The sequence below is a fragment of the Mytilus californianus genome, unplaced genomic scaffold (assembly GCF_021869535.1).
Source record: "Mytilus californianus isolate M0D057914Y unplaced genomic scaffold, xbMytCali1.0.p SCAF_8, whole genome shotgun sequence".
Classification (NCBI taxonomy): domain Eukaryota; kingdom Metazoa; phylum Mollusca; class Bivalvia; order Mytilida; family Mytilidae; genus Mytilus; species Mytilus californianus.
The window spans coordinates 101,881,458-101,904,787 of record NW_026262734.1 but is presented as its reverse complement, the minus strand read 5'-3'; the positions used below and the strand labels follow the sequence as shown (position 1 = coordinate 101,904,787).

Here is a 23,330-nt window from a genome sequence, read left to right as displayed (position 1 = left end):
TAACTTTTACAAAAATCTTCTCCTCTGAAACAACTGGCCCAATTGGAACCAAACTTGACGACAATTATCTTGGGGTATCATGTTTTATAAAATGTGGCAGATGATCCCGCCTGCCAATTAACATGGCCACCAATGGTATAAATAGAACATTAGAATAAAACTCAAGTTTTGTGTTTGACTGTAAATCGTTAAAGACAGAGAAAATCTGACATGGCTGCAATTTATGAACGTCAAGATCTACCTACTGTCCTGTGTAAGTAAAACTGTCAGACGACTTCTTATAGATGTTATTCCATTAAATGACTCTTTAACCAATTTTCTGCAATTTTAAGTGTAAATGACAAAACTGAAAGACAATTTAAGATCTATCAATAGGTCAACATCGCCGAAATTGTCAGTCTTCTTATATTGCCCTTGAATGACGAATTTCAAGTACCCATATTTATATTATTTGTGGAAACCATAGTAAATATGATAAGTATAGGTCTACAAAGCATAAATATGGCCGAAATTGTCAGTCTACTCATTATAGGAGTTATTGCACTTGAATATCGGTTTTAACCAATATCTGTGTTGGTTTTTTGTGAAATAGTCTGGCTGCTCCTTCTAAGAGTTGATCTTGAATGACGATTTTCACTCGTCATCAGTGTGTTTTTGTTTAAACTATATAACATAGAAATAAACTGTTAAGATAAAGTAATATTGATTCGCATGCAGATAGTAGTAATTGCCCTTGAATGAGTATTTTTATCCATTTGTGTGTGTGGGTTTTTTTTTGTCGTTGCAGAAACTGAAAATACCAAAAACTATCAACAGAACAAAATCTTCAAATAAGTCAACATTACCAAAATAGTTATAAGTTTTAGCAGTCAATGCCATTGCATGGTGATTTTTGACGCATATATTTGTGTTTTTTCTTTTGGAAGAAAATAAATTAAATAATGAGAAACTGTCATTAGCAGAAATGAACAGCAGAACAAGACAATTAAAATGTCTTCATGGCTGAAATCATCAGGATATGCTGCACAGGTTTATCTGTACTCGATTTATTTTCGAGATGTTAGCCATTTTTTCTGACCATTTAAGACGAAAATAAAATAATAACTACCAAATCACACTCAAACAAAGAAAAAGAATTGAAAAAAGTCATATCTTTGAGATAGTCAATGAAAATGGTCGTAATTTTTTTGTTATCGTTACTGATAAACATTACATAATTTGCTCATGTTGTTATTACAAAAGATGTTTGGCAACGAGAGGTAAATTTTCATCTGTTTTTAGAACAGTTTGTATATCAGACTTTTTGATGTTATCTTTTAGATTGATTATATTTTGAAATAACTAAGCGTCCATTGTATCATGTTTTAATTTGCACAGTTTGATGCGTTGCATTTGTACGCTTAGATTATGACTATTTTGAGATATTTATACGTTTTGCGTCCTTGAAATTCTTATCTTAAGTGCAAAGCTGTATGTTTCTATTTTGATTCGGCATATTCGATAAAACCAAACAACAATCAGGTAAGTTGTTTGCTATATTATATGAATATTTTGCTCAAAATATAATCAATATTTAATAAATTATAAATAGAAGCTATATCAGAGATCTGCTGTCTCTTTTGCTATCACTTTACAAAATTACATTTTCAAGAACTTTTTTCTAACAAATTTAATTTCACATGATTGAATTTTTGTGTTGACTTTGAGGTTCAGACAAGACCAGTGTTTCATGGACATTTTGACATCTGCAAAATGAGTAGAAAAGACATCAAAAACATGCCAAACAAACACAATCCTAAATTCGACAGATATTTTTCTGTCTTTATAAAACTTTGGGCAATAGATCCATATGACACTCCCACCATTCTAAATGAACATATTACAGTTTATTCTGGGGGAATGCCATGATATGGAACTCTTTCTCATGAGGTAATCAAACTTAACGGGAGACATATTTCTGTTCCCAGACTTATTATTCTGACTCAGAGTAAAGAAGTCAGTTTCAGATTCCTAAGTGCTGTAGAATAAGTGTAAAACAATTGATCGAGATAAACTTGAGGGAATCGTAATGCCAATTAAAGACCCATCCTCTCGTTTCGTGCATTCTCAAATAAAGATATATTAAAATATTTGGACACCAATTTTTCGAAAAGTACGCTGCTGGGGCCTTCTTGTCTTGGGTGTTTAATGTATCATTGTCTCTGGCAGGTAAAACCCGGACAACATATATCAACCATGAAGGTAATAATATTATACGTTCCTAGACTACAATTACAAACATTTGATTTTCGTTGCTTAAGTACCTAGTGTAGACAGTGTACAATCTCAAAATATTTCCAATTCACCTCAGAATTTCTTTCTTCATGCTTCATGTATGACATAGTAAGAAGGTAAATAGTAAATAACTGTCAAACTGAATCAAAGAACACCATAAAATATAAAATTGGCCATATTTTGTGTTAGAGATGGTAGATTTTTAAATACTTTCAAATACTTTCAATATAATTTTTCAAAAAGTATTTGACTTCACTGTAAAAATCCAATTGGGAAAACGCTGGTCGGACTTTTTTCCTAGTTTAATGTGTTTCATTAATTTATTGTTACAAAAAAAAGGCAGTTTCGAGTCTTTTTCAAATTTTTTTGTTTGTATTTTGTACCTGTATTCTTATTGAATCTTTATATAAGGGTCCAGATGGGATCCTTAATTTCTGTATCCTTTGATTTTTAATGCATTTTCTTTATCGTTTTTTAAAATAACGCTCAATTTCCCGTGAAAATGATTTTACCATTGACGTTTTTTGTTACATATGATTTATCTATTCTGTACGTCATTCATTTCTGTAATCAGTACTGTATTACCTAATTCTTTTATTTCACACAATCATTCTTTATACTTTTGCACCACATTATTCTCTACTCTTTAATTTGTTTGCTATTTATTATCGATATATGCCATTCTCTATTCTGTAAACTCCATCCAGACCCCTATAAATATAGATTTAAATACAATTTTGCATGAAGCCATTTTGGCATGATGTATAAGTTCTGTAGGAAAAGACATAGTTGTCAACTATATATTAAAAAAATATATAAAAAAACCTTAAACATTATATTCATTTACGTTCGTATCTATCATCAACACACTGAAACACAATTTCAAATTACTCAAATGATAACTAATATTGTAATCAAATAGTGTGGTAACTCATTGCCAACCAACAACAATTTAATATAATGCAATGCATTATTTTTCACGAGCTATAACGGATAAACGTTAATGAACTATATGACATACACATAAAACAATAAATACGGTGTGTTTATTTTTCAGTGATACACGTGCACAATTAAATATATACCCGTTCCTTTCTTTTATGCACCTTTATATATAAACACACCTTCAGGGATATTTACTTGCACATAGAATACACATCGCCTCAAAATGATATTTACTTTCATTTAGAGTAAGTAACCCTTCTCATAAAATAGATAAATGAATGAATACTGTTCATTATTATTCGTTGGATATCAATTTTCGTGGATTTCGTAGGTACAGGGGAACCACGAATTTAAATGTTCAAAGAACTACAAATTTTTTATATCAATGCATGCATTTAGAACCACGAAACAAATATCCACGAAAATGCAAGATTTCCGCAATTCACGACAACTAGTTCCCGCGAAAAAAACCTAGAATCCACAGTCTACAACATTCCGTGCTACAAAAATCTAAAATGAACCTCGTGTTAACATTGAACAGCAAATCTGAGAACTTACCTAGTTTGTATTTGATACCTAAGCTTCACAAAATTCCGTACAAACATTGCCGGCTCATCTGCATGTTCTACGAAGGATTTGTCCTTTAGATTGACAAAAATTATGTCAGCAGTAAAAGAGGGTCTTCAGAAATACCATGAACTGTTTACTCGCGTAGTGGTATTAACCATATGTGGATTCCAAAAACTCTAGAGAACTTCTTGATAATTTTAAATCTCGATCTTTCTCTGAAATTAATTCTTTCAAAGCTTTTGATTTTTCAACCCTGTATACCACAATTCCCCATGAGGAATTGAAAAATCGTTTAGAACAAATAATCCATAATGCTTTTCAATATAAAAATGGTAGCATACGCTATAAATTTATTGATTTGGGATACCATACGGCATATTTTGTTAATAGTGAACAAAAAGGTAAAACATGCTACACAGAAGACCAATTGATCAGTATGCTGTAGTTTCTTATTGACAACATACTTGTTGAACTTTTTCCAATGGGAACGAACTGTTGGCCTCACCTTGGCGACCTCTTCTTATTTTCATATGAGTTGGAGTTCCTTCAGACACTTGTCAAAAACAAGAAAATTAAAGAAGCTAGATCATTCAATTTCCCATTCAGATACATTGATGATGTTCTTTCCATTAACAATCCAAAATGTTCTGATTGGGTTCCATTAATATATCATCCAGAACTAGAAATTAAAGAAACAACAGACACGGCTTCCTCTGCCTCATTTTTAGACTTATGCCTCCAATTTGACATAAGAGGTCATCTCAGGACCAGAATCTATGACAAACGAGACGATTTAAATTTCGAAATTATAAATTTCCCCCACCTTAGCAGCAATATACCAACTTCACCTGCATATGGGATATACATTTCCCAACTCATTCGGTATTGAAGATCTTGCAACTGCTACTCAGACTTTATAAAACGTCACCAGTGTCTTAACAGAAAGTTGATGAGCCATGCAAGGTTATGTCAAAGAACGTCTCGTCCTTTTTAAAAAAAAGTTCATTGGAAGATACCAAGTCCTTGTTGATGTATATTCCGTATCAACTTCACAAATAATACATGATGGTCTTGAAGTATAGATTCTAGGAACTGACATTGTTTATCATCTTAATAACGTGTTATAGTGGTCCTTTTATTTGTCCTTGTACATTTTTAACCTTTACTGTTTAGTCCATATTTGATAATATACTTTTGGTGTGGCTTTGAACTTATACGACCTCCCATTGTGTTATTGTGCTATGGTCAATTTTGTATTCTTGTCTTTCATTTTTGCTTAATATGTACTTTGTCTATAGAGTGCCTATATTCCAATATGGTTTTCTTTGTTGAAATAGTTATTTGTTTTTATAGTGATTAAGATTATATTACAATGTTGACTGCTGTACCCCAATTTTTGACATTTTCCCCTATTATGTCTGTTTGTTTTGCTCACGAGTTGATGTCAATATAATGGAATTATATGCGACTGTCATACATGTGAGAGGTTTAGATAGCTATAAAACCAGGTTTAATTCACCATTTTCTACATAAGGAAATGCCTGTACCAAGTCAGGTTTATGACAGTTGTTTTCCATTTGTTTGATGTGTTTTTTGTTTTGCACTTTAATTAAGGACTTTCCGTTTTGAATTTCCGATGAAGTTCGGTAATTTTGTTATTTTACTTCTTTCTTAAAAAATGGTAGCAAAAATACTGAACTTCAAGGTAAATTAAAAAAGGGGAAGTCCATAAAAACTGACAAAATCAAACGTTATCCAACATCGGAATGAGTCAAAAACAACTGTTATATTCCTAAATACTTTTTTAGCAAACTAAAATTTCCTCTTGTATGACAGTTGTTTATAGTTCCGTTATGTTGACAAAATTATGTAAACAACCCAAACAGGCAAAATAGGTTAATGTGACAATAATTGGGGCCTGGCAGCTACAACTGTGTCAACATACATCACAGACATACAACACAACAGACCAAATCATTCAAACAAACATATAAATAAATCTAACAAAGACGACAACAAAAGAGTTGTTGTATTTGTTGCATTTGATAGTGAATTTGACAAAGAGGCATAAAAAAAAAGTTTTTGTAGTTGATAGTATATACTATATATAGTTACTATATACATACGGTACTATAATCTTTCGCGATAAATTACAAATAAAGTAAAATATAAATATAACGGTACACAAAGTGGAAACAAAACTGTAAAAACCGTTTGCGTGCGAATAGCATCATAGCACAAAGACAAATAAAGGGGAAAACTGTACAATAAATACAAAATTTTTAATGCATTTTCTTCTGCAGCTAGAACTATAACCCAAGACCATCTTGTATTATTTTTGAAGTAGACCCTGAGTGTTTATCAATGAGTTTTTTTTTTTATTTTTTCTTCCGTTTTTCAAATTAATTTGTAGTTGCAATGTTAATGGCAATCGTTTTTTCTTGCTTTACTTGAGACACAAAACCTTAGCCCTTAGGAGGATCAGTTAAAATCCCTAAAGTTTAAATTCCAGAATCAAACGCGGTCTTCAGCAAACGCTCTTCAGATCCTGGGGATCAAATGGACGATAACTAATTGCTTATTCGAATTTTTATTGGTCCATCTGTTGGACAATATGAATATCAAAAAGGTGCATCATTATTTTTTACTTAATAATTAGCCAAGTAAATATCCAAAAACTTTTTATTCAAGGTCACGACATCTCTGAGATTGGATTATTAGAAATCGTATTTCGAAAGTGTATGAAAGATCAACACGAGCAGTACAAGTTGTTTTTACCAGATATTGAACAGCAATGGGCAAACTACTGTGTCTGAAGCCTTCCGATATTCATTATAGTCAGGATTCCATTTCGAATACATTTGGAAAGTCAACAGTTCATTCGGATAAATATATCGGTGAAACATTAGATGATCTTATAAATGGAACAGTAAAGGTTAACAATATACCAAACATTAGTGTATTTATACACAATAACAAATGGTTCACTACAGACAATCGCAGATTGTGGGTGTTCCGAAAAGCAGAAGAACTTGGAATATTACGTTCTATTCCAGTTTCTCTAAATCTATGTATAGATTTAACTAAATTAACTACAACAGATGATGGATTAACTGTCCGCGTAAGGAGAAATAACCCAGGTGGACAGACATGGCGTCGTCTAAGTGGGGAAGGGTATACAAACCCGTATCAAAACTATACTGAATCTCATTTTTCAAACAGGTCGACTGACACATGTGATATGCGGGAACACAATATTTTTAGACATAAATATGACGATGGTTCATACAATTATTTTATGTCTTTGAATGATATTCGTCCTTATTCAGAATTTGCAAACAATTTCGAGAATTCCAAACAATCGTATTCTAGTCCATCAAATTATTTTAACGATCCTTTATTTGAAAAAAGGAAAACAAGTTCAGATTATGGATACAAAAGTAATCATAACAGCGAGGAAGAATCGAGTACATGGCTTGTGTTGCTTGGTGTTGCAGTTGTTGTTACTCTTGCCCTTTTGTTGTTTGAATCATAATAGTTTTTTTTTTATTGTCAGACACTAGGTTCTTATTGAAGTTTTGGGAATATCTCTTATGCTAATTAAAGGTTTCATAACGAGATCGAGTGAGAAAAATCACTCATCAAAGATACCAGGCTTTATATTTCTAAGCCAGACGCGTGTTTCGTCTACAAAAGTGACACTCAAATCAAAAAATTAATTGGGATGTAAGCTTTTTTCATGAAAGCAAATCTAGAACTGTCAATCGGGTGCAGCAAATTCGATATGTTCAATTTTGTTTATTCTCTCCTATATATGTCATACCATGTTTATGTTTAAATACAAGTACAAGGATTTGAACTGCAAATTAGATTTTGAATTAACCGCACTGATTAGATTTTCAAATAAAGACAGTTTGTAATGTAATATGTACATTGGTAAGAGATTCCGGGTATCGGATTGCATAATGTATTTTTCGTTTGAACTTTAAATAGTCCTTTATAAGTATTTGAGGCCATCGGAAATATATTACACCCAGGAATCAATTTCTTATACATTTGGAAGAGCCACAAGACACAGTAACATGTATGTTGGAGACACATTAGATGGACTTATAAATCAATCAGCCAAAGTTACAAGTATTCCTAGAATCAGCGTGTTTTGGTTGAACGGCAAGTGGTTTACACATGACAATCTTAGACTCTGGGTATTCCGAACAGCAGAAGAACTTGGAATATTAAATTCAATTCCAGTATATGAAACTTCTGGGGTTGATTCAAGTAAGTTCACAACATACAACGGGGGATCAAGTGTGCGTGTACAAAGTATTACTGGTGGATCAGTTTGGCGTCAACTGAGTCAATCCTTGAACCTCACGAGTTTGAACTATAACGACCCTGGAACAACAATTTATAATTCTAGACCAGAAGAGTAATCATATTCTACTCAAATTAGACAACCTTCTTCTACACTACCGGACTATTCCAATGTTAAACGATCCTATCAATCTTATTCTGGATCGCAAAATTATTCAAGACAAAGATTAAATGAATATGCCGAGGACCGAAGTGTTCGAGAAAATGTGGGTTGGAAGTATGCCTCGGTCGGATTTTTTTATCATTATATTTCTTGTACTTGTCGAACTTTTGTATACACAATGGTACATAGTTTTCTTTTTATTGATGATTTCGAAATTAAAAGGTTAAATGTGATTTGACAAAGGACATGGCAGAAAAGAACAATTTTTTTCCCCAGGTAAAAACTCATCAACGATACCAGGCTTATAACACCATTTAAAATGGCTTACAATTATGGCTGTATGAATGTTATACGTAAATATGTCGATATTACAAATCCGATGGAGTAGGGGTATTGAAAGGAAATACAACTTTTTTGGATGGCTAAGAATCATGGCTCCAATTCCGGATGTATATCAACGATTTTTTGAATTTTAACTAAATTTTATAAACATTAATATAGAAATGCAATTTATTTGCATGTTTTTTCATGCACAAGAACACCTCCGCCACACGCACATATATTATATAAGTTTCTTTTTTCATTGTTTGGAATAATTGAATGGAAACTGTCTACTCATAGGACAAGGCGCGATGAGGGCCATTTTTGGCACCACCTCCAAATTTCATTAAATTTGTCATGTTGTAACTCTATACCACAGACACTCTGAAAATGGTGGCATTTTGGGTCCATCTCGTATATTCTGTTGACTAGGAACTAGTAAAATGGTGGAGATAAACTCATTAAATATGCTAAATATACAGCTTAAATCTATTTATATTTGAAATCAAACCTGTTTAACATGCAGTCACACAAAAATGTCGGCATTCACCTCAAAATCTAACCAAACCTTTAAACAGACCTATTCGGAAAGGATATAGTTACGATACTGTTGTCAAGTCATTAAGGATTGCATATTTATGTATTAATATTGATTCACTCATAGGGTCTTTGCATCGGAAATAAACACATTTATTCTAAAACCAGTTGTTGGCATGATACGGGTTATGTTCTTCTCATATATTTTATGATGGTAATCTACTAAACCCCTAACGGGAGGGATTGTACTTGATTTTCATATGATGAAGACATAATCTTTCAATCAGTTAAATTGAGGTCTGGAGCTGGCATGTCTGTAACTGCTAGTAGTCCTTTGTTCATTTATGTATCATTGTCATTTTGCTTAGTTTCTTTTGTTACCTAGTCTGACATCGGACTCGGACTTCTTTTAAATTGAATTTTTACTGTGCGTATTGCTATGTGTTTCTTTATTCTACATTGGCTAGAGGTATAGGAGGAGGGTTGAGATCTCACAAAACATGTTTAACCCCGCCGCATTTTTGCGCCTGTCACAAGTCAGGAGCCTCTGGCCTTTGTTAGTCTTGTATGTTTTTTAATTTTAGTTATTTTATATGTTTTGGAGTTCAGTGTGACGTCTATTTTCACTGAACTAGTAGACAATTTTATTTAGGGGGTGCGGGAATTTCTCGCTGCATTGAAGACCCATTGGTGGCCTTCGGCTGTTGTCTGCTCTTTGGTCGGGTTGTTGTCTCTTTGACATATTCCCCATTTCGATTCTCAATTTTATAGTATATTTTACATTTATACACTGTTTAAATTTAACACAATGTAATGCACATTTCTTGGCAAAATCATTGTAATTTCATCCTTCAAACTTTGCCCATAGCAACAGCAATTTGTTTTCTATTTTACATGTTTAACTTTTAGTATGTTGCAACAAAAAGATAATTCAAGATGTACATTGTAAAAAGTAACAAACTCCAAGGAAAATGTCAAGGATATAATTATATCAATGCTGAAATATCAACAAACAAAACTACAGACAAACAATAGTAATTCTCCAAGAGAATATGGTAACGAAATGCACTTCTAGAGATCATCTGTGGAGTAAAAAAATTTACCATTGCCCTTTCGGTGAAATTGCTTGTTATTACAATTTTTCACCTTGTATAGTCTTTTAATTATACCGGGTATTGATGATATAAACAGATTGTCTCTAGTGCTAGTGGAGTCCCTTTAAGTGTTCCCCCCGCTGTGGGGTCTTACTAATTAGCGAAGAATAATTTAGCGACAAGAAGACTAATTTATCGCTAAGAAATCGTAATATTAATTATTCAAAATAAATAAATATATAAACATGCATTAAAGGATGTTTTTTTAATATAAGTGTATTTGCATTACAGTACTTATGTAGAGTCAGCAAGTTTGACATATAAAAATTCAAACCAAATTATAAGATAATCTTATCTTTATTTATTTCAGACTCAAAAGGACCATAATTTTATTCTGCGACACAAATTATTCTGTGAGTACTTATTTTAAATTAAAAATAATGTAATTTTTTTTTCACTAATTACAAAACTGTAGTGCTACTTAATAAAACAAGAATTGAAACTTTATTAAACAACAAATAATCAGCTGTAACTAATTGACTTTTTCTATTAATTTATTGTTTTGATAGTATATAAACTGTCTTGTTGCTAAATTTGTCTTCTAGTCGCTTAGTTTTCTTCTTGTCGCTATTCTTCATTTTCTTGTCGCCAATTAGTGAGACCGACCGCCGTGGTGGAGGGGCCATTGCGGTTGGTTTCCCGTCCGTTCGGTCCCAAAACACATTTGTACCTTATACGTTCGCAGCCCACACGTTCGCCCCCTAGGTTCGTTAGCATCCTATTTTTATTCAAATACAGGTTGAATTATTAAATGTATATTTGTATTTTCAGATATATATATATATCAAAATTTTATATTTTCATGAATAAAAATTCATGAATTTCTTTTGATGAAATAATTTTTTGGGTGATATGATGGTTAAGTATTAAAAGTTAATCATTTATGATTACTCTTAATTGTATCTATGAATCTTATTTGGTATTATTGATATGTGTTTTAAAATCATGATAGCTGTTATAACTAGTGGTGTAAAGTGAAATACAAGTAGTTAGCTTGGTTAGTGTATAAACAATGAAGATTCTTAATAGAAAACATGAAAGTTTATTGTTTTTAACAGCTTGACTCCTTATTCTCGTGTGTATTTGGACAAGTATGATATACAACAACGCCAAACATGGTAGAGGGTCTGGATGTTGGGTCCTTTATATCTGTTTTCCTTAAATTTTTCTCTATTCTTTATATATATTATTTGTTTTTATTCGTTGTTGTCATTGTGACTAGTTTGATATTCGTTTGGTATCTTCCGCCTTTCTTTTACAAGTCTTAGAGACTTATGATTCGGCCTTTGATCATCATGACAATATTCATTATTCATTATGTCAAAATAATTCACAAAACAATACCTGTTTACATTTTTAGAATGTCACTTTATTTATTTTTAGACAATAAAAACACTTATTATCTTTATTTTGTAGGAATACACTTACTAAAGCATGCTTAAAAAATATTCAAAACATAACCTTTAAAAAGGGTGCAGACGTGTAGGGTGTGAACAGACCCAGGGTGCGAACGTGTGTGTTGGGAACATGAAAGGGAGCGAAAGTGAATGAGAGCAAACATGATATTGGGCGATCGGACCCAGAGGCTCTTTTCACAAAAAATCTTACGATTAAAATTGATCGTAAGTTATACTGCAAGGTATGACTTACGATTCTTTTTACTCAAGTTTTTTTGGTGAAAAGTGTCGCAGATTTATTACAGTTTACCCTTGTCCATTGGTACGTCAACCAAATTGTTCTGAAACTTATACACAATCCGTTTTACGACCAAACACAGATCAAGTTAGAATTTGGGTGGCGTCACTCACACTGTTCTGGAGTAATGTCCCTTTATAAGTGGAAAAACAGCAATTTTGCGGTTTCCATTCTCTTTACTTTGCCCTAATCAAATGTTAGGAAACTTGTACTCAATAATTATTACCACCATTACTCAAAGACATATCAAATTCGAATAATGGCGGCATCATTTTCAAAATAATTATCATGTTTCTCACCAATTATAAAAAAAAAATCTTTTAAATCTTTTTTCGGTGTATTTTGTTTTCTGGAATGAAATACAACCCCCCCCCCCTTTTCATAAATCATGGATCCGACCCTTATACCAGAATACCAGAGAAGATTGTCCAATTTCGAACACCAAATTTTGAATTGAGATTACCAGAAACATAAGAAATGAAATGGCAGATTTTGTTAAATTGTATATCTATCTCAAATTTCGTATTTGAAAAATTTCAAAGTTATCGTTGACTCCCTAAAAATATGTAGTTCATTGCTTTTGGAATTTTTAAATGTTAAACTAGGTATACTTACGAAAATTATAATGGAAATACATGGTACTGATTCATAAGCGAAAAAGTAAAATTCATATAGGCATAAGAATGTATAAATTAAACTTTGTCAGAAGAACAGGTCTAATTTATAAGGCAAATTTCAGCTTTTTATTGCTCTGCTTGGCTATGAAAAAATATAAAATAAACAATCGCACCAACCTTGCACCAAACAGAATTTTTTATCTGAAATTTGAAATGTATGAGCCTGTAAAACTGTAAAAAATCAAATTGGTGCAAGCCTGGTGCGGTGGTAATAATGTAGGAAAACCATCCCGATTTCTGTATTTTTGCTTATTTTCCCGATTATGACGTCATTTGCACTTACCATTGTGACGTCATTAAACATATTTTTGTTAGATAAAAACAGATTTTTTTAAATCATTGTCTCATATTCTAATAATTTATGGAGAAAAATCTGCTTGGTTAAACTTTTCATTATTTTGTAAATCTGGGACCATTTTAGGCCATTATAGCCTATACTCCTTTATCTTACATAAATGTGTGTTACTCCTATATAGTCCTTATTAAATAAATGATTTGTTCAGATAGAAGCCTGAAGACATTGATTTCCGTTATGTTTTTTTTTTATTAAAAAGTGTGACATAAAATACATTTTGTCAAATTTTAAAATCATTCTGTTCATTATTTAGGGAAACATGCACCTTTGACCTAGTATGTCTTTTTTTTTAATTTCTTGATATTTCAGTGAAATTTTGCAAAAATGGAATATTCTGAGTGGATTGAGTCCACAAAATGGAAGGACTTGAATCTTTTTATATATTTTAAATAGCAAAAATAATTACAATTGATAAAGATAAATATTTAGCAAAACATGCGGAAAACCCCCCTTTTTCCGCCAAGAATATAAAATTATCAACTTGTCGGTCCTTTATCATCGTGAATCCGGTTGACAAGGAAGGATATGTAATAGCTTTTTTTAAAAACCATTGTTAACCGAAACAAACAAAAATGAATAGATTATAAGTCTGGTATGTTTAGAAAAATATTGTTACGTTTATTATTTACAGAAATTTTCTATAAATAAAAGTGAAACAATCAGAATATTGATCTATCGTGTATATATTTTTAGATATATGTTATTGCAATTTTTGGAAATCGTTTATCGAAAGTGAAAGTACAAGTTTTTATTACCATAAGTTGAACAGAAATGTGCTTGTACCTGCAGCCTTCCAATATTCATTATAGTCAGGATTCCATTTCAAATACATTTGGAAAGTCAACAGTTCATTCGGATAAATACATCGGTGAAACATTAGATGATCTTATAGAAGGAACAATAAAGGTAAACAATATACCAAACATTAGTGTGTTTATGCACAATAATAAATTGTTCACTACAGACAATCGCAGGTTGTGGGTGTTCCGAAAGGCGGAAGAACTTGGAATATTACGTTCTATTCCAGTTTATCAAAACTTGTGTATAGTTTCATCTAAACTAACTACAACAAATGGTGGATTAAGTGTACGCGTAAGGAGAAATAACCCGGGTGGACAGACATGGCGTCGTCTTAGTATGGAACGGGTTAGAAACCAATTTCAAAACAATACTCATACTTTAAGCCGAATGAATATGAGTGAAAAAAATGTTCCAAGGCTCACAAATACATCTACAAAAAGTTCACCAAGTTCTTATACGAAAGTAAATCGTCCTTATTCAGGATTGGTAACCAATTCCGATAAACCCCAACAGTCTTATTCTAGATTATCAACTTATATCAAGGATCCCTCAAATCAAGAAAGGAAAAGTAGCCCAGATTATGACCTCAACAGAGACGATAGGAAAAAAGACGAATCGAGGACATGGCGTGTCTTGCTTGGTGTTGCAGCTGTAGGCGCTCTTACCGTTTTGCTATTGAAACTATAATTCGTTTGCTGTTCGTCCCTTTATTTTTACAACTTTAATTTTGAGGATATCTTGTTTAATAAAACATATTCAGAACTAAATGTAAATAACGAAGGTAAACACCTTGACAGTAAGATTTTCACTTTTATTAACTCTGAATCATATTATTAAATGTTATCAGTTTCTTTTTTAAAGTATTTTTAGTCTTAGATAGACATTCAACACTGCTAGTTCATGTTTGGTGTCGACAGGATGCACTTACTCTTCCAGGGCATGATTTTGACTAAGCTATTAATTCCTTTGTCTACTGTTCGTTGATCCCTTTTTTGTCCGTATGTCAACTCATTGCTGGCGGCAGTTTGATATCTTTTCCTGTATATCTGGTTAATTTGTGTCGTTGTTGTTCCATTGACGTTTAGCTTACATTTCATTTTACTTATATGAAGACCATCTTTTCAGTCTTTGACAATTTTGATTTAAATTTTAGCACTTTGCTTCGATTTCGATCTTTCAATCGGACCTCCCAGATACCTCTAATATATGTTAGTCTCAAATCTATGTCTGGCCTCAAAGCTATGTGCCGCTTCAAATCTATGTCCTTTCCTCTAATCTGTGTCCTATTTTATATTGCGCCATAGACGTCCCAAATCTATGTGCTTTCTTTTCTGAAATTTGTGTCCTATTTTATATTGCGTCATAGACGCCCTATACAGTAGCTATGTCCTTTCTTTTCTGAAATCTGTGTCCTTTTCACCAAGGTATGCGCTGTCATATGTGCCGACGTCATAATTATCAAAACATCTGCGAGGAAATAGATTTGTTAAAAACACGGAAATAAAAAAAGCAACGTTGAAAAAGAAGGACAGTGTTACATTTAAACTAGAAACGAATAACAATTACTGACATTGTTTACAAAATTGGGAGAATTTAGGTGCCCAGAAAGTGTAGTAAAGTCCCGTTTTTGGAAACACCCAAAAGGAAATCGTCTGCAAAGGGGATAAGGTGTGTAAAATCCTTGTTGGGAAACTATCCTTTTAATCTCCTGACCGTCTTTGCCTGCAGGTTTATGACATTACTAGATACTCGTTAATAAGCTTTAAAGCACAAGGATTGAGGACACATTTTGACAGATGATTAAAATGCGGCTATTTTAGTTAGAGGACATAGATTTGAGTCCAAACTTTTTACAAGGACATAGATTTTCGTATGTTGTAACTACTAAACATACATTTAAGGCCGTACTTTTCAACAGACATAGATTTGCGAATGACGTTACGATTGGACACATATTTGAGAATAGGACATAGATTTGAGGCCGTACACGGATTTGAGGATTACATATACATCAGGTCTAGAAATATATCTAACAATATAAAAATAGGTATCAAACTTTAGTTGTCGAAAAGTCTGTTTATAAAATGTGTTTGGTTGATTAAAGAGTTTGGTTTTTCCTCCCTCTTTAGTGTTAGAATCCTTTCGAAAACATTTCTCCAAATGAATTTTTTTTTATTTTTCTTTTTTTATGTTTCCTAATGAAAACACAATTGGAAAGTTAATGCCCATTGAGTGCAGCAAATTCGCTATATTTTATTTCGATTCATTCTCGCGGAAATATGTTTTATATTATGTCATACCATGTTTGTATACTAAAATGAAGTAAAATAACAAAAATACCGAACTCAGAGAAAAATTCAAAACGGAAAGTCCTTTATTAAATGGTAAAATAAGAAGCTCAAATACATCAAACGAATGGAAAAAAAACCTGTCATATTCCTAAAATACAATGATTTGAATTACATATTTGTTCCTTTTTAATTTAATAAGTAAAGGATATAAGCCGATAACAGTCCATTCTGTCCAATATTTTACAGAATGGACTGTTAAAGGCTTATAACTTACTTAAAACATTGTTTAACACGTCAAAAAAAGGTGAAAAAAGCAAACAAATACAAACTTTTGTTAAGATTTATTTTCATCAAGTGTGTTAATTTTTTTGTGAATAAACTTCATTTACATTATCCTACATATTGGCCTCTTTAAACAGTAGCTCAAGTTAAACAATAGTACAGTTGAAGGTAAACAACATGTATTGCTCCATGTACACGAAGACACATCGTATGCGTATCATGATTTTTGCATGCGCTAGGACGACTTTATATATTTTCCGAGAATACCTTTACATGCGTTTGGTGTCTCAAAATGGACAAAGACGATGAAAGTATAATCTTAATGCAAACAACGAAGAAAATGATGTCGTAATTAGTGATTGTGTTGTTTCAAAATTTGGATTAAAATCAAATGTGTATTCAAATATATTCGATTTCAGTGTGGATTACAAAGATAATATAGTTATAGCAGCTAATAATGGCAAGTTATATATATATATTTTAAAATGTAATCCTCTCCTATTATTTCCTTATTTCTTCTGGGGTTTTATTTCTTATTAGGTGAATGAGAAAAAAAGAAAAAAAACATGCGAAGATAATCAGGTTCACGTTGAAGAAAAAGGTTCAACCATATCGAGTGCACCGCAGTCGATTTTATTTCAAATATAACACTATAACATATAATTAATGAGCACAAATGAAGAGATAACAACATGCAATCAATTCAAATTCTTTGTTTGTTCATCGGAATTGTTTTAACCATCTTATATTATTTCAATGAATTTCAAGAGAATTATGATCCAGATAGTATATCTTTTATTTGTAAAAATCAATTAATATAGTTATAATATCTAAATTCATCGCCATGAAATGTCCGGAGATCAATAAATCGATCAGACCTATTCACCTACTATACTGAAAAAATATGTATATTCACAATTTGCCGTATGACAGTATGACGCAGGCCTACTCTTATCTTCCTCGTTGTTTTTTTTTCAAGGTCGTGTCACTCTTTTCGTTTATTTGCGTATTGATGTCCCTTGTTGTTTTTTTACATGTTACCGAAACATAATTTTGTCTCTCGTTTTCCCTTTGCAAAAAACGCTTTCTTATTTTCTTTCGAAACAAAGCATTGCAGGTGTACATATCTTTGTTCTGTGCTTAATGTATAATAGTTGCCCTCAATCAATTTTACCTCTGAGATCTCAACTAAAGTGAAGTGTCTGAAACTGTTTGGAAAGTACATTGGAAAGAAACAATTGAATTCGTATTTTGATGTTATATATGGTAAAACACTTTTAATAAACCCCCTTTTTCAATCAATTCAATGCAGAAAAGGGTTTTATGTTCAAATTTATATAAAACAATCACAAGCTGTCTAAAACTTATTTAACAAACATTTGATTAAATCTAGCACCTACGTTAATTTAATTTCAAGAGAGCACATCGGTTCAATAAAAAAAAACAAAACAAAAACGATCACTACGAACAAAGTGCGAATCGGACACATTATTGATTTGTTTAACAGATAACCTGCGGTAACGTGTTCCTTTATTCTGCTTCCCATATTCATCGTCGTTGATAAGCGAAGTGTTGCATTATATTCCTATTCAAGCAATAATATCAGATTAAAAAAAAAAAACAACTTGTAAATCAACGCCGACACCTGCAAATTATAAAAACTATTGTAGTCCCCTAGTTCAGGAAGCAAGTTCTCGATTTGCACTTTGTACACAGGGTGAGGTTTGGGTTGTTAATCAAATTCTTGATTAGCTATTTTGTCCATTTACTTCAGATGAACGATGATCTATCAAGCTTTAGAAGCATTATTTCATTTTTTTTTTCATTTTAATTGTAGCTGAAAATGATGTTAGGAAGAAAAAGAGCAACACCAGAGGTCGATTTTGATACTCAAAGACGGACGAGGATACATCTTTTGGAAAAAGAAATACCTAAAAGCAACAAAGACAAAACTTACCACTAGCATTATCAACCAAATTGGTGCTAAAGGATACAACCCAAAACATGGAAAAATGGCTGTGAAATAAGTGTTGGCAGTGTTAAAATCAATTTGAAAGTGATTTTTATCTCTCAAGAAACCGTCTTGATGAGTGACAAAATTAATGTATTGGAAGGTGACTTTAATAAAAAAAAAATTATGTAATTATCATTTGTTCTTTCGTTGTATTTTTTTTTTTTTTTTCACATGAAGAAAAAAATTGTGGGAATTGATTGATTTTTTTCAGTTCTTGAAATATAATTTACCTGTAAGGATCAATTATGCTACCTTCAGGTGTCCAATATTTTAAGGAAGAGAAGGGTTATTCTTACACATATTGGACAGTTGAAGGTAACATAATGGTTTCTTACAGGTAAATGATAGTCCAATCACTGAAATAAAGAACGGGTACAACAATAGAATGACGTCACAACAATGTTTTAACTGCACTAGTTAGCTTTTTGAAATATCGACCTTTTGTAATGTAATATGTACTTTAGAAAGGTATTACGGCTATAGACTATATATACAATAAGATATCTTCATAAATCATATTTCAAAAAAAGGAAACTAACTTTGCATAGTCGCAAACATGAATTTAAGGCCATCAAAAAAGATTTAAACTCAATATTCGATTCCAAATTGATTTGGATGGTCAACAAGCCATAGTAACATGTATATTGGAGAAACATGAGATAATCTTATCAATGGATAATCAACTGTCAGTAGAAGTGCTAGAATAGGCGTTTATGCGAAATGGCAAGTGTTTCACAAAGGAGAAACGCCGTCTCTGAGTTTTCCGAAAAGCGACAGAACTTGGAATAGTAGATGAAATTTTAGTGGATAAAAATCCTGAAGTGAATCCAATCAAATTTACAACGATGAATTGTGGATCAAGTGTACGTGTACGACGTAATGATCCCGGTGGATTAAATTGGCATCGGCTCAGTAAAGGGAGATCTGGAAATCAATACAAAAACTATAATAGTCAATCCTTAATTTGCTCAAATTTGTCCAACTTCCCCGAAACAAAACATTATTCAGGATCACCACATTATATGTTTTCGGCGCAAACAAGTTGTTCGTCGTTTTCATTATCAGAATCTTCTTGTTCCGATCAATCTTATTCTGGATCACCATGTTATTCAAGAGAAATGTCTGTGTAACAAACAGTCAAATTTAAACGGTTATACCCATGACGGTGGTGTTCATTCAAAATTAGTTTTGAAGTGTTTTGACATTTTCTTTAATAAATTTCTTGTTCTAAATATCAACATTTTATTTAGGGACCAGCTGAAGCCCGTCTCCGGATGCAAGATTTTCTCCCTGTGTTGAAGACCCATTGGTGACCTTCGGCTGTTGTTGTCCCTTTGACACATTCCCCATTTCCATTTCCATTCTCAATTTTAACTTAACCCAATAAAGTATCCCTTACTTTGTTTGAAAAAAAATGTTATAGGGCAAAAATTAAACCTTTGCCAAAAATAAATGAAATATGTATATGCAACAATCAATCAAAGTGAAAAATGTGCTAAGTATAATAGCAAGCATTCAATCTATTCATCAATGTTATGTGTTACAAATAGTAGATTTATGTTTGTATTTAAGTTAAAGACCACAGAAATATTTTATCTAACAGAAAAAAAGAAACCTGTGAATCTTAACATTGAGTTCGTGATTACATAGTTGTTTCGATACATGAAGATAACATAAAAGCATCATTCGTGGATTTTATTGTAAATAAAAACAACACGTTATAAATCTCATCGTCCGAAGCGGTTTTCTGACTTAACTTTCATCAGGAACGCTCAAAGCCAAATATTTGAAAGCCTAGAATATATAAGAACCGAAACAATTGAAGAGCTGTCTGACCAAAAATTAAATAAAAAAGCCCAAATCCACCTAAGGTCAACTTTGCCTAAGCGAGATTAAACCTTATTTTCTTTATACTTTCTAAATTTATTTACGGACAATTTTAGAAAAGTTTGTTATAAATCATGTCAATACCGTACTGACCTGATGATACCCTCGGGGACTGATAGTCCACCAGCAGAGGTATCGACCAAGTACTGTAAAAAATAAAAACAACACGTAATAAATTGCATGCGTCCGAAGCACTTTTCTGGATTTACCTTCATCAGAAACGCTCAAAGCCAAATATTTGAAAGCCAAGGACGTATAAGAACCGAAACAGTTCAAGAACTGTACGACCAAAAAACGACATAAAAAAGCCAAAATCCATCTAAATTCAACTTTGCCTGAGGGAGTTGAAGCCTAAGTTTCTTTATAATTTCTTAATTTATTTACGGACAATTTTAGAAAGGTTTGTTATAAATCATGATACCCTCGGGGACTGATAGTCCACGAGCAGGGGTATCGTCCCAGTGCTGTAAAAATGAAAACAACACGTTATAAATTTCATGCGTCTGAACCGCTTTCGGATTACCTTCATCAGGAACGCTAAAAGCCGAATATTTGAAAGCCAAGGATGTATAAGAACCGAAATAGTTGAAGAGCTGTATGACCAAACAGTACCTAAAAAATAGCCAAATCCATCTAAGGTCAACTAGAGTAATATAAAAATAAAGAGACGTAGTTAATGTTTATTTAGCGTGTATGGTTGGTTGGTGAATGGTGGCTGGATCGATCGAGGATACTATAATAGAACTATATGAAAATAAGGTGATGTTATATGATTGCCAATGAGACAACTATCCACCAGAGGTCTCCGAAGGACATTGATGTAAACAATTATAGTTCAGCTTAAGTCCTTGAACAATGACCATACCGTATAGTTAGCTTTAAAAAGAATCGACATATAAAAACAAGAAGCAATTCAAACGAGGAAAACTAATTTTCTGATTTATGTCAAAACAAATAACGAAAAACAAATATGACAGACATATACAAACGACAACCACTGAATTACAGGCCCCTGATTTGGGCCGGGTAAAAAAAGAATGTAGCTAGGTGAAACATATTTATGAGCGTTCAACCTCCTTTACATGGATCAGTGGTGTAACACCACAAAATAAGAACTTACTTTAAAAAACAGTAACAAATGGATTAACTCAATAGACTGATACGAAACACAAAACTAAAATAGACACGAAGTACCAAAAACTACTTAGTACATCTACTAAATAATGTTCTCCTATACTAAAGTATCAATCAGTACACAATTACAGTTTTAGTATGAAGACGTCATAAACAGTCTGATCTTGTGCAACGATCAAATATAAGTAAACAGTATGTAGGATCATAAATATTCATAACTGTAAAGCAATACATAATTAACTAGGTTTCAATTTATCAAAAATCACATTTGATGCTAGAACCAATAAACAGACATCTATAGATTGTACTACGGTGATAAACTTAAAGAATACGTATATTCAAAAGACCACTAAATTTAAACAGATTGTAACTAAGTTTTCGTGCTCTATAAACAACACCACTGTAAAAAACAGGATGTGATTTAAAAGCTTATAAAAGATACTTGGCTTAAAACTTCGTACGCTAGACACACGGTCTGTTTACAGAATACTCGTCAGTGTCGCTCGAATGAAAATATTTTGACGTCCGAATCAAATACGAAGTTAAAGAGCATTTAAAACCGAAAATTAAAAATTTTGTGCTAACTACGTGCCAGGAAATCTACGACTTAGGGTTAAAAAAAAACTCATTTTTTTTTTCGAATATTCAACATTTTATGAACAGTAAATTTACAGAAAATGAACTTATCAATGATATTTCCTGCCTGACTACTGGGTTGCTGAAAACTCTAGAGACAAAACGTCCACCAACATTGGCATCGACACAGTGTTTGTAAAAACTCATCAATAAAAAGAAGTTAATCACAGTGTGGAATATCTGAATATGCACAACTTTAATATTTTTTAATCGTGTTGTTGAGAAAATCTGTTATGAAATTGTTAGCTAAAACTTCCAAATTTAATAAAATATGCGAAAAATCGAAACTGGAAGGGAACGTATAGAGACTTGTCAGCTGTTTCAAAAATCTCGAAACTTTATATATATATATCTTTAATAACTTTTGAATAATTAAGCTGAAAAGTTTCGGGTGTTTTGAACATCAGATACTTACTGATTGTGATTAAAGCAACAAAGGAATATGCGGTATTATAATTAGTTCATGACGTAACATCACTACACGTAGATAACAAAAACCAAAAGCAAAGGTACAGCACTTTCATAATCTGAAAGTTATAGTTAGGCAATTCAGTGTTAAATTACTCTCGGATTATTTTCTTCAAATTTTCCAAAATACAACAATGTCCTTCGGAACGTTTTAACTCTGAGCGTTATAATTAAAGATGAATCAAGAAATGCCGATCGAACCAATCTAAATCAATTCGTTATAATTAACAAGTATCTGTGATTTATACTTTTAAGAAATCTTTGTTTATATTTAATACAAGGATTTGAACTGATTTTCAGTTTTGTTATCCGTACTAATTCGATTGTTCTAATATCAAACGTGTTAATGTTCATTACGTAATTTGCACTTTGGGATACTTTCTTGGTGATTAAGAATAGAATAACATAATGTGTATTTTCTGAAAATCGTATTTCTATAGTGAAACTAACTTTGCATAGTAGTGAATATGTATCTAAGGCCAACAGAAATATTTTATTCTCAGGATTCAATTGCAAGTACATTTGGACAATCAACAAGACATAGAAATGTGTATATTGGAGACACATTAGACGAACTTATAAATGGATCAGCCACAGTTACAAGTATTCCTACAATCAGCGTGTTTTGGTGGAATGACAAGTGGTTCACACAAGATAATCGAAGGCTCTGGGTATTCCGAAAAGCGGAAGAAGTACGGATATTGAATTCAATTCCAGTGAACGAAACTTCCGGTATAAATTCAAATAAGTTTACCACATGTAATGGGGGATCAATCGTGCATATACGAGGTTATGCTGGCGGATTTGTCTGG

General features: G+C 32.2%; 1 long non-coding RNA gene across 1 annotated transcript; it reads left to right on the top strand.

Moving 5' to 3' along the window:
* The first annotated feature begins 1,367 nt into the window (after positions 1 to 1,367).
* On the top strand, positions 1,368 to 14,657 carry LOC127711622 (uncharacterized). Its single transcript, XR_007986812.1, has 3 exons — positions 1,368 to 1,521; positions 10,589 to 10,631; positions 13,699 to 14,657. It is a non-coding gene; the product is annotated as an uncharacterized LOC127711622 (long non-coding RNA).
* The last annotated feature ends 8,673 nt before the right edge of the window (positions 14,658 to 23,330 follow it).